Below are 12,074 nucleotides of genomic sequence, written 5' to 3' on the forward strand. Positions count from 1 at the left end.
TCTTTAGTGCTATTTTTAATGTGTTATTCTTTGATGAGTTGGAGTTTTGCTCTGTAGTTGAACTCATCTAGAACGACTAATCATGGCCAGAAAACCCCACCCATACAGTATAACAATAATTTGTGTAGGTGCAATAAACTAAGTCCTTGTACCAAAGGGTTAGAAATCCGACCCCTGTGGTTCTGGGGTGTCCCCTAGATGATAACAAAATAGCATGGGGCATTGGCATATATGACCTTAAATTGTGCATTATTTTGATAGTTTTATAACGCAGTGCTAATTTATTATGTATTGTCTCCATTTATTCTGGCTATACCTTTATTTACTTTTATGTGATTGCAATTAACAGAGAATAAAAAATAACATTAAATAAAAAACAATACCAACTTTGCATTTTTGGATAATGAATGATTTTGTTCTTGAGCATCAATGTGACGATTAAAACCCCCAGTTGATGTAACAGTTGACACATCCACGCCATTTTTTAGGCCAAGCCTAGTGGCAGCACGCATGCACTGCTCACTCTGCGAGACTGCTGTAGTAGAGTATGGGAGAGAAGCTGTGCCCACTCTCCTCCCATATTTGTCATTGGCTTGTGTAATTGTCTTTTGCAAATGCTGCCTTCAGATTAGTGAAGAAGCTTGTTAGTCCCTACTTAGCACGGCCTTGTCTTCATTTGTACCCTCCCATGGCGACTGGCCCCTTTACTTTGGTTGTTTCAGGAGGCCTGTTATTTAGTCTGTAAGTACTATTTACTTTATTGAGTTTCTCTTACAGCAGGCCAGACATGTGCTGCTTCAGCTGAAACCATGTGTATTTTTTAAGCAGCACGGCCGCCCTCCTATAATATGGGCGCCAGCTTTCAATCACTGTAACCCGGCATTATCTTGTGCAGGTTTCTACCCATCTGTGTTACATGTCATCTACTAAAGCCAAATGACGGGTTGTTTCAAAAGCCTATTTTATTAACAACACCACCACCAATTCCACCACCACCAATACCACCACCTCCACCAATACCACCACCACCAATACCACCACAACCACCAATACCACCACCACCGATACCATCACCAAGACCACCACCACCAATACCACCACCAATACTGCCACCAAATACCACCACCAATACCACCACCACCAATACCACCACCACCACTACCACCAGTACCTCCACAAATGCCAATACCACCACCAATACCACGACCGCCAATACCACCACCACCAATACCACCACCACCACTACCACCAATATCACCACCACCAATACCACCACCAATGCCAATACCACCACCAATACCACTACCGCCAATACCACCACCACCAATACCACCACAAACACCACCATCAACACTGCCAATACTACCACCAATACCACTACCACTACCACCAATACCACCACCACCACCAATACCAGCACCACCAATACCACCACCACCACCAATACCATCCCAATGCCACCACCACCAATACCACCACCACCGATACCATCACAAATACCACCACCAATACCACCAATACCAGAACCATCAATACCACCACTAATACCAACACCACCAATACGACCACCACTAACAATAACACCACCACCAATACCACCACCAATACCACGACCACCAATACCACCACCACCAAAACCAATACCACCACCAAAACCAATACCATTGCCAATACCAATACCAATACCACCAATTCTGCCTCTACCAATACCAATACCACCACCACCAAAACCATCAATAAAACCACAACCACTAATGCTGTCAATATATAACGGATTGGAAAGGATAAGTTGAGGTTAATTCCGTGAGAAGAACAGAAGCACTTCCAGCTCTGTAAGAAATTTTACTGGTGGATGCTAGACGGACGGATATTAAACGGTTTACTATTGGTTTGCTTGAAATTTAAAGGGTGGATACTACATGATCGGATGCATTTAGAGATAAGCGCTAGAGAAATATAAGCCCTGAGGAAGCCGTTGTCATGATTGCCGGGAACAACGATATGCCGCTGTAAACAAATCACCTGTAGCGTCTAGCTATCGCGCATGCGCGATAGCGGCAGGCCAGTAGAAAAGCCTGACATCCTGAAGGCTCGGGGCTTCGCGTTCTAGTGTTTGCCCCGCAGGCTGTTCCGTGGACTTCCTGTTTCCTGTTTCCTGTTTGTTCCTCTGGGAGTGGGCGCTCCGGCGTCCGTTTCGTGAGAACTGGACTTCCTTGCTTCCCCGTCCTCCTTGCGTGTGGTCGGAAGTGCGTTCCTTTATCGGACGTATGTATGAGAGTCTTCTCTCATTTAGCAGAGCTCTGTTTTATACTTTTTGGTACCGCAGTCCACTTTTTGTCCCGTCCCTCCTTACGGATTAGCTGGCCTTGTCTCTTCCGGTTTGGGTCCTGGGTGCACAAGGGTCAGAGCGCTCCGCCCACCTTGCCAGACTTTGTCCCGCGGGCCGGCCGGGTGTCTCTGCCCTGTCTCCCTTCAACCCAGATGTGAGCTGTGGACCTACCAGTGATCCCTGAGGTAGGCTTATGTCCATTCATGCCATTTTCTCCCCTCCTTCTTCACGAGCTCTTCTCCTGCTGTCTTGTCCGGAATCAACCTGAAGACATCTCTACAGGAGCCTTGTGAGACTCCCTAACCTGTGATGACCTCCGGATTCCCCGAGTAAGATAAGTGGGAAAGGGGAATTTGGGATTCATCAGAATTTCCATTGGTGAACTAGTCTATGGTTTTCCCTTTTATGTTATAGGGTCGAACTGCATCCACTCCAGTATTGAAGGGGAATTACGACTAGCCTTTGCCTTTTCCTGACCTCTTCCGTTCTCCTGTGCAACCCTATAGATAGCGGAAGGCTTCTAGCAGTAAGGTACTCAGATAGGAAAAGCTACACAGGGGGGGGGGTTCCCAGGGTCCCCGTAGGTGTGTTAGAGTCCCTTATATTGTTCTTTTTACCATTTACAGAACACTGTTTTCACGGACATTGACACAGTTCCATAGACACAGCAGAAGGAAGAAGACCGCAGCTCCTGTGTTTCCCCCTCTATCCTTGTTTTGTTTCCCCTCTTTCCGCCACCACCTCTGTGCTCTAGGGATTGATAGAGGCAGTAGGTTGGGGTGGAAGGTTGGGACTTTCTCTACATTGGAAGTTGGTGTTGCTTGACGTCCCTGCAGAACTTCGACCGGGTAAGATCATTACAGCCGTAGGTCTTTCCCGACCGCGGCGAAACGCGTTGGCATAAGGGAGTGGAACCAACGAAATTAAAAGAAGACGATTATTAGATATTAATTAAATTGTGTTTGGATTTATTCTTTAATTGACTTGCTAGATGCATTGTATAAGCTGTGTGCTCCGAAAAGTCTGTTTAAATGTTTAATCAATCCTTGGATTGAGTTTAGGAAAGTAGGGTGTTCCCTTGCCCCAAAATCTTTTTGGATGCACCAGAATGTATGGCATAATGGAATATTAATAGGTGATTACCATATTGTACGCTATTACCCTGTACACCCAAGAGTATTGATTTTGCACTAATGCCGCCACCACCACCAATACCATCGCCACCAATACCAGCACGACCAATACCACCACCTCCACCAATACCACCAACACCACTAATACCACCAATATCACCACTACCAATACCACCACCAATGCCAATGACACCACCAATACCACCACCACCAATACCACCACAAACACCACCACCAGCAACACCGCCAATACTGCCACGAATACCACTACCATCAATACTACCACCACCACCAATACCCCCACCACCACCAATTCCACCACTACCACCAATACCATCACCAATACCACCACCACCAATACCACCACAAACACCAATACCACAACCATCAATACCACCACCTCCACCACCACCACCACCACCACCACCAATACCGCCATCACCAATACCACCACCACCAACACCACCAACACCCCCACCAATACCACCACCACCAGTACCACCAATATCACCACCACCAATACCACCACCAATGCCAATACCACCACAAATACCACCACTGCCAATACCACCACAACCAGTACCACCACCACCAATACCACCATGTGAGAAGTTGGCCTGGTATATGCTGTTCACTATTTAAAGTGGACACCTTGCACCAGTACAATTTGACTCCTATGGTAGTAGGTTTAAGATAACCTTTCAAGAAAGCTATCCTAGTGGTAGCTGTGGAGGGCAGCCTTCAGGCTAAATCTTTAGAGGAATGTAAAGCAGCTTGTTTTACCTTATAATCTCTTGAATCACTAAATGAAAGGACACCACACAGGTATATATATCAAATATATATGTATTTATTACTAACATCTCTCTTCTAATCTCTTTATGAGATTAGAAGCCAGGAACATATGCATAAATCAACGTTTCACAATAAATTAAGCACAAATATGGCTGGGGCCCTAGGGGCGTACCAGACAATATACTAAAAAAGAGACTTAAGAACAGCGGATTGCAAAGGGACAAGGCCTAGGGCCTTCGGAAGCGTTGGGGCCTCACAAAACCACCCAAGGCAGGTAAGTAAGGGACCCATGGGAGACGCATGCAGTGTGAGAACACAGCCGCAAATCACTATTGACTTCAATGGAGCAAGTCGCAATTGGAAATTAAGAGTTTTAGGATACTTCGGGAGAGTCTACAAGCAAGTCACTTACAGGGTAAGTAGTTCTAGAGCCAACACCCACAGGAGCACCGTAGTGCTGGAGTTACCTTACCTAGGGAAGCCGGGTGCATAGGTGTCTTTAGGTGTCGGGTCGCGGCGTCGTTTTCAATGGGAGCCAAAGAAGACTTGCTGCTTGTGAAGACAGGAGAAGTGTCCGGTGGAATCCAAGGCTGGATTCAGAAGAAGGAAGACCTGAAAGCAGAGGGGACAGTGTTCAAAGTCACTTGGCAGTGACCCGGGGCAAGGAAGATGGATGCCCACAGTCGTCGGGTGATTTCAGGTGATCCATGGGTGTCTTGACTCTTCCGCCACGAGGTCCAGGAGGCGTCGAAGATGACCATGAGCTGGATTCGGCGTGTGCCACAAAGTTTGCAGTTTACTGCAGTGTCGGTTACCAGTTTGGAGCCAACAAGCCTTGGTAACAGCAAGTCTCGTGGAAAGGATAAAAAGTCAGCGGTGCAGACGAGCAAGGTCTGAGGGACTCATCCAGCAAAGGTGAGTCAGGGCAGGCCTGGAGCAACCAGGGGAGCCCTTTGGAACTGTAGAAAAATCTACGGAGGACCCACAAGCCAACCGGAAAGGATCGCAAAGACGCCTCAGGAGGATCCACTCAACAGGGACCCACGGTCACTCGGGACGGGGTAGGCCTCTGATATTCAGAGGGATTCCTGCTAGAGCTTGGACCACACGTGGCTTAAAGCACAGGTTCGTAGATCGTCGTGAAGGGGTTGCACTTGAAAATAGTGCACTGTACCCAGGGATTGCGGTTCCTCGTCACTCGTGGGGTCCACTTGCCTCAGCGTCGCTGGGGACTCACGATGGCCTTGGAGAAGTCAGGAAATCCTCTTCCTGGGCTGCAGGGACTTCAGGCTCTGGTGGGAGCGATGGAGTTTGCGACCGTTGATTGCAAGATTTGGTGCCTGCCAAGCAGGAGAGTCACTCCTTGACTCCAAGGGAGATTCCAAAGGTAGTGGAACGTCGAAGGTCCAGGATTCATCTTCAGAGCATCATCCAGGGGTATCTAGTTTGCAATGGCAAGGGTTCCTGAAAGTAAGGGAGGGACTAGCTCTATGACCCCACCTATGGGAGGGTCAGGGGAGTGGGTGGCTACACCCACTTCCCTTTGTCCAGTTTCGTGCCAGAGCAGGGGCAGGTAGCCCCTGAGCCGGTTTGAACTGGTGTATGCACAACAGGCATTCCCAGGGAAATTTGCAAAAGATCTAGAAAAGATCTAGAAAAACATTCACTGTACAGCTTATAAAAAGCTATTCCACCTACCAGCCTGTACCAGGAATAACTTGGTTCGATTGGAATTTAACCTCAACCAACAAAAACTGGAAGGGATGGCCTCTTTGAGTAAATATTTTTACCTAACAACGGCGGCACCGGAGAACACAATGAAAGCTGTCCTAAAAAACATCTTCCTAGAATCTGGCAATCCCTGGTCTAACGGTCTCGCCTCCGCCAAAGATCTCTTGCAACTTGCAACAGAGAACTGGGACACCAGGATAGTTAAGTATGCTACTATTAAAAGCATAATCAAAAAACAATTACGTTTACGTTCCCGCACTTTGGACATGGAGTCCTTGACAACAAGAAGATTTCACGAGTCCCAAAGCCTCCCACACACAGTGCATAATTTCAAACCTCATCTTACGCAGGCCGTGGGGAGACAAGCCCTACATAGGATTTTAGCAGCCAGGCTACATCCTCTCCCCCTTAAAGAACTATACTCCACCGGGTCAGTAAGACCAGTGATCACGAAGTGCCGGCTCTGCAAATACAAACGCGAGTCCTTGGCCCATATCTTGCTTTGTTGCCCGGCCCTGCGTCTAGCTCGCAGTATTTACCTTAGGCCCATTTTATTGCAATTGGGCACTCGTACAGCAAAGGAGGCAGTCCATCGACTTTATACGCTGGACACAGTGAAGCACATGGCTACCTTCGGCAAATTTGTACAAATTACCCGTACAAAATTGATGGACACTCCCGTCTAAGCAACCTGGCAAGCATTTGTACGGAGGCTGTACACTATTTTTTAATACTTGACTAGTTTTATTGAAGCATGTACAAGAAACATTTTAATATTTGCTGTGCGTATAGATTTATACTGTTTTAGATTTTGGATTTTAGACTTCTAGATTTTAATCTGAATGCTTTTCTCTTCTTTTCTATTGTAATGGTTTTGAGTAACCACGCAAATAAAGTTAATTCATACATTCATTCATTCATTCATTCATTCATTCATAAACAGGGGAGCCTACTGCTCCCCCAGTGCAGGACTTCAAAGCACTCTAGGAGTGCACTCACCCAGCCCCAATACACTAAACCCTGTCTGGGAGGTGATCACACCTCCCTGTGACAGGACGCCTATTGTTGGGCCTCCTCCACTACAAGTTTCGGTCATCAGCAGGAGGGCAGCCCAGTGTCTGTGCCTGGTGGCATCCATTTTGTGATGCCAGGGCTCTTCAGGATTCTACAGCGTTTCCACAGTAGGTACATGTCTATCCCTCTAGAAGGGTGGGATCATACTCCCACACCAGTTACTGGTGTGGGGGTATGATTCCAAAGTGTTTGACACCATGTTTTGATACAGCCATCCCAAAGTTAGCATTTACCACAAGGTTATAATGCACTTAAGAGCATATGGTTTGACCACATTCACAAACAGCCCCAGAGAATGGACTCTGAGAGCTGCAGAGGGGCCCTGCTCAGGCAGAGGCACCCTCTCACATGGAAACCAAGCACCCTGCCCTCAGAATTGATAGGGCCTGCCTTAGGGGTGACTGATAGGTTTAAATGTGTGTGCAGGAGAGATATAGTGAACCTACATCTCAGTGAGGAGTGCTAGCACCACCTCACCCAGGCTGCAGTAGCAGACCTGTGGTGTCAGATTTAGTCTGCTTCCCAGGCGTGGCATAATACATGCTTCAGCCCCTGGTAGGCCTGTGAAGTACCTATGCCCTTGGTACCAAAGGTACCATATACTAGGGACTCAGAAGGCACCACAGTATCCAATCACTAGTGCACCTAATATGCACTCCATGTTGTTTAGAGAGAACAGAGAGGCTGGGGCCCTGATTAGCAGGGTCCCAGCCAGACTATAGCCAGAAACCAGTGTAAACATCAGAAAAAAAGTGTGGGTAACATAAGAGGCAGATCCTACTCTCCCCCCAAACGCAGGGACACTAAACTAACCTTGACCGTTTGAGTCTTCGTGTTCTAAGTGGAAATACCTTGAGAGTCCATCTGCATTGGCATGTTGGGTCCCAGGTCTATGTTCCACTGTATAGTCCATCCCCTGTAGGGAAATGGACCACCTTAAATGTTTTGGGTTTTCACCTTTCATCTGTTTAAGCCATAGGAGGGGCTTGTGGTCAGTCTGAACTATGAAGTGAGTGCCAAACAAGTATGGCCTCAGCTTCTTCAGGGCCCACACCACAGCAAAGGCCTCCCTCTCTATAGCTGACCAACGTTTCTCTCTAGGGGTCAGCCTTCTGCTAATGAAAGCTACTGGCTGGTCTTGACCTTCATGATTGAGTTGAGACAGTACAGCTCCCACACCCAGCTCAGAAGCATCTGTTTGGACAATGAACATTTTGGTGTAGTCTGGACTCTGTAAGAAGGGAGCAGTGCACATGGCCTGCTTTAGGTCTTCAAATGCCTTTTGACAGCTAGCTGTCCACTGAACCTTTTTTGGCATTTTCTTTGAGGTAAGATCATTCAAGGGGGTCACTATAGGTCCATATCCCTTTACAAACCTCCTATAATACCCAGTTAGGCCTAAAAAGGCTTTCACCTGTGTCTGGGTGGTTGGAGCAACCCATTCCATGATGGTTTGGATTTTGCTCTGTAAAGGCTGAACCTGGTCTCCACCTACAAGGTGGCCCAGGTACACAACCTGACTCTGCCCTATCTGGCACTTAGTGGCTTTGATAGTGAGGCCTGCTTTCTGCAGGGCCTCCAACACATTTCTGAGGTGGACCAGGTGATCCTGCTAGGAGGAACTAAAGACAGCAATATCATCTAGATAAGCAGAGCAATATTTCTATTTTTGGAAGGTTTTATATAGCGCGAACAAGACTCTTGCGAGTAACAGAGCGCTTTACAAGTCATAAGAGCAAAGCCAGAACTAAACATAACAAGATCTAAGTGAAAGAGTTATACAAATCTCAAGGTCATAAAGATTAAGCAAACAAAAGGACAACCTAGGAGCGTAAAAACAGCATACGAAAAGCAAAATACAGTAAACAGTTGAAGAGTTCACGTGAATTTAGCCATGAGGATCGCTTTCACTTCTTTTTTGAATGCGGCAGAGGAAGGGTTAATTCTTGTTTCACTGGGCAAGGCATTCCAGATCCTAGGAGCCATACCAGAAAAGGATCGGTTATGAGTTTTTTTTTGGTCAAATCCTTGTGATTTCAGAAGAAGAGTCTTGGCACTCGTGGAGGCTCTGATGCCCGAAGAGAGCACCAGTTTCTGAGCTAGGTAGTGAGGGGCGTTGTGGTAGAGGGCCTTGTGTGTCATGCAGGTGATTTTCAAATGGATTCTGGCCTCAAATGGAAGCCAGTTGAGGGCTCTCAAGTCTGGGGAAATGTGGGAGTTTCTCTTTGAACCTATGATGAGTCTCGCAGCTGAGTTGATCGTGGCTCTTAGCGGGGCTGTCGCTGCCCTTGGGAGGCCGCATTGGGTTACCGCCCCATATTCCACGCGAGGGATTACTAGGCCTTGAACCGCTATTTGGAAATCGTGGGCAGAGAGAAAGGGTTTCAGTTTTCGTAGAGCCTTCAGATGGAAGTTAGCTCCTTTTGTGGAGGCGCTGATATGTTTCTGCATCTTTAGGTTACTGTCAAGCGTAACCCCTAGCGATTTCGCTGAGTCCACGACAAGAGGTTGTCCATTAAGAGCTGTTAAGTGCTTCATCCAGTCCAGTATAATGGGAGTTTTGTTGGGGGGAGCGATTAAGAGGAATTCAGTTTTGAGGGAGTTTAGTTTCAGGTGGTTTTCGGCCAGCCAAGTTTGGGTTTTTTGTAGCTTGGTGTTGAGTGATTTGATGTCATCAAGTGAGTGGATCTTGATGTAGATTTGGGTGTCGTCAGCGTACATGTGGAAGTGAATTTTGGCAAGGCTGAGAAGATCGGTAAGTGGTTCCATAAAGAGGTTGAAATGGGTGGGAGAGAGGGAGGAGCCTTGTGGAACTCCTAACGTGACTGGCATGGGGTTGGACAGGGTTTGGTTGACCTTGAATCTTTGGGATCTATTTTGAAGGAAAGAAGTGAACCACTTAAATACAGTTCCAGAAATTCCCATTCTGTGTTTCAGGAGTTTGAGCAGGTTGCCGTGTTTGACAGTGTCAAAGGCTGAAGACAGGTCGATTAGAATTAGTAGACAGGCTTAGTTTTGGTCTAGGATTTTGAGCGCGTCGTCAAGTATATGTGTCATGGCAGATTCAGTGCTATGATCTGCTCTGAAGCCTGATTGGAACTGGTTAAGTAGGTTGAATTGAACAATGTGACTGTTCAGTTGTGAGTTAACGCATTTTTCCAGGAGTTTGGCTAGCATTGGAATGTTAGAAATCGGGCGATAGTTATTTGGGTCCGAGGAGTCAGCTGCAGGTTTCTTTAGGATAGGTGAGACCTGACCTGATTTCAGGCTGTCTGGGATGGATCCTTGAAGAAGGGACGTATTAATGATCTTGGTCCAGAGGGGTAGAACTAGAGGAATGAAGTCTTTTAGGTAATTAGCTGGGAGTGGGTCTATGAAATGATTGGAGGGTTTCAGAGAGGTTAACGTCTTTAATATGTGATCTTCACTGTATGTGTTAAAGTGGGACCAAGTTGCATTGTTTTTTAGTTTAAATTTTGGCAGGTCATTATCTTGGGCATCAGCCAGGGGCAGTGATGGGTTCTTTTTCAAGTCTGAGACGGATAGGAGGTCTTTAAGTAGGTCTGATTTAATGGATTCCGTCTTAGAAGCGAAGAAGGAGGCAAATTCATCACAATTGGGAAGAGAAGGTGGGATAGCATTAGGGAGACTAGGTAGGTTTTTGGTCTGAGCTTTGATAAGATCGAATAGCTTTTTGGGGCGGTTCTTGGCTAGGTCTAGTTGAGACCTGAAGAAGACGGTTTTAGTTTTTCTGATCTTCCTAAAGTAAGCGTTTCTGGAGATTCTGAGAAGCTTGAGGTGGTCAATTGAGGGGGCAGCTCTCCAGCGATGTTCCATTACTCTAAGAGAGCGTCTGTCTTCATTTAGTCTCCCATCATACCAAGGTTTTGATTCTTTTGTAGAAGTTCTTTTCAGTTCAAGCGGGGACATTTTGGCAAGTAGGTTGTTCATGGAGTGAAAGTAGTGACTGGTCAGCTCCTGTACATCTGTGAGGTCTTCGGGGGGGGGGCAAAGATGGTGTGAATTAGCTGATGCTATAAGGTCAGAGCCGACGTTTTTTAGGTTTCTCTTCCAGGTCTTAGTTCTCAGGGGTTGTGTTGGGAGTCGTTTAATCGTTTCCGAGACTTGGAATGAAATAACATGATGGTCAGATCAGTTGCAGGGGAGAATCGAGTCGAGCTGAGTGGCGTCAAATTTGGAGATTATTAGGTCGAGAGTAGCACCTTTGTCGTGTGTAGGGCTGTTACAAATTTGGTTAAGATTAAGGTCAGCGAGGAAAGCTTTGAGGCTGTTTACCCCAGGGTCGTTCTGGTCATCCCAATGCAGATTAAAGTCCCCTAAGAAAATGTGTTTATTTTGTTGGCTGTCTTTTGACGCCAGAATGTCCATGAAGTGTTCTAGGAATGTGAGGTTGTCTCCGGGAGGGTGGTATAAAGTGTGTAGAGAGCATATTTGTTTGTTGTTGTTGGCGATTTTTAAGCATAGATATTCGCAAGAAGGTAAAGCGGGGCATTTGAGTTGGATACTGTTAGGCTGATCTGGTGTATGCAGGCTATCCCACTGCCTGGCCTGTCCGTTCTGTCTAGTCTGGTGATGTCATAGTTAGGGGGTAGCAGGATGTCCATGATGGGGGTAGATGTTTCCTTTAACCAGGTTTCCGTCAGGATCAGAATGTCTGGTTCGTTAGTAATAAGTAGGTCAGCTATATCAGCTGCATGTCTAGAAGCGGACCTGCAGTTTAGCAGGATACAGGTTAGACTCTGCTTGATGGATGCTGTGGATGGTTCGGTTGTGAGGGGTATTCTAGAACTTTGTTCACCAACCTCTGAAAAGTGGCAGGTGCATTTTTCAATCCAAAGGGCATCACCACAAAGTGATAGTGCCCACTAGGGGTCAAAAATGCTGTTTTGGCTTTTGCATCATCAGCTAACCTGATCTGCCAGTAGCCAGCTGTTAGGTCAAACGTACTGAGATACTTGGCTGAGGCCAAAGTATCAATCAGTTCATCTACC

The sequence above is a fragment of the Triturus cristatus genome, chromosome 10, assembly GCF_964204655.1.
Source record: "Triturus cristatus chromosome 10, aTriCri1.1, whole genome shotgun sequence".
NCBI classification, from domain to species: Eukaryota; Metazoa; Chordata; class Amphibia; order Caudata; family Salamandridae; genus Triturus; species Triturus cristatus.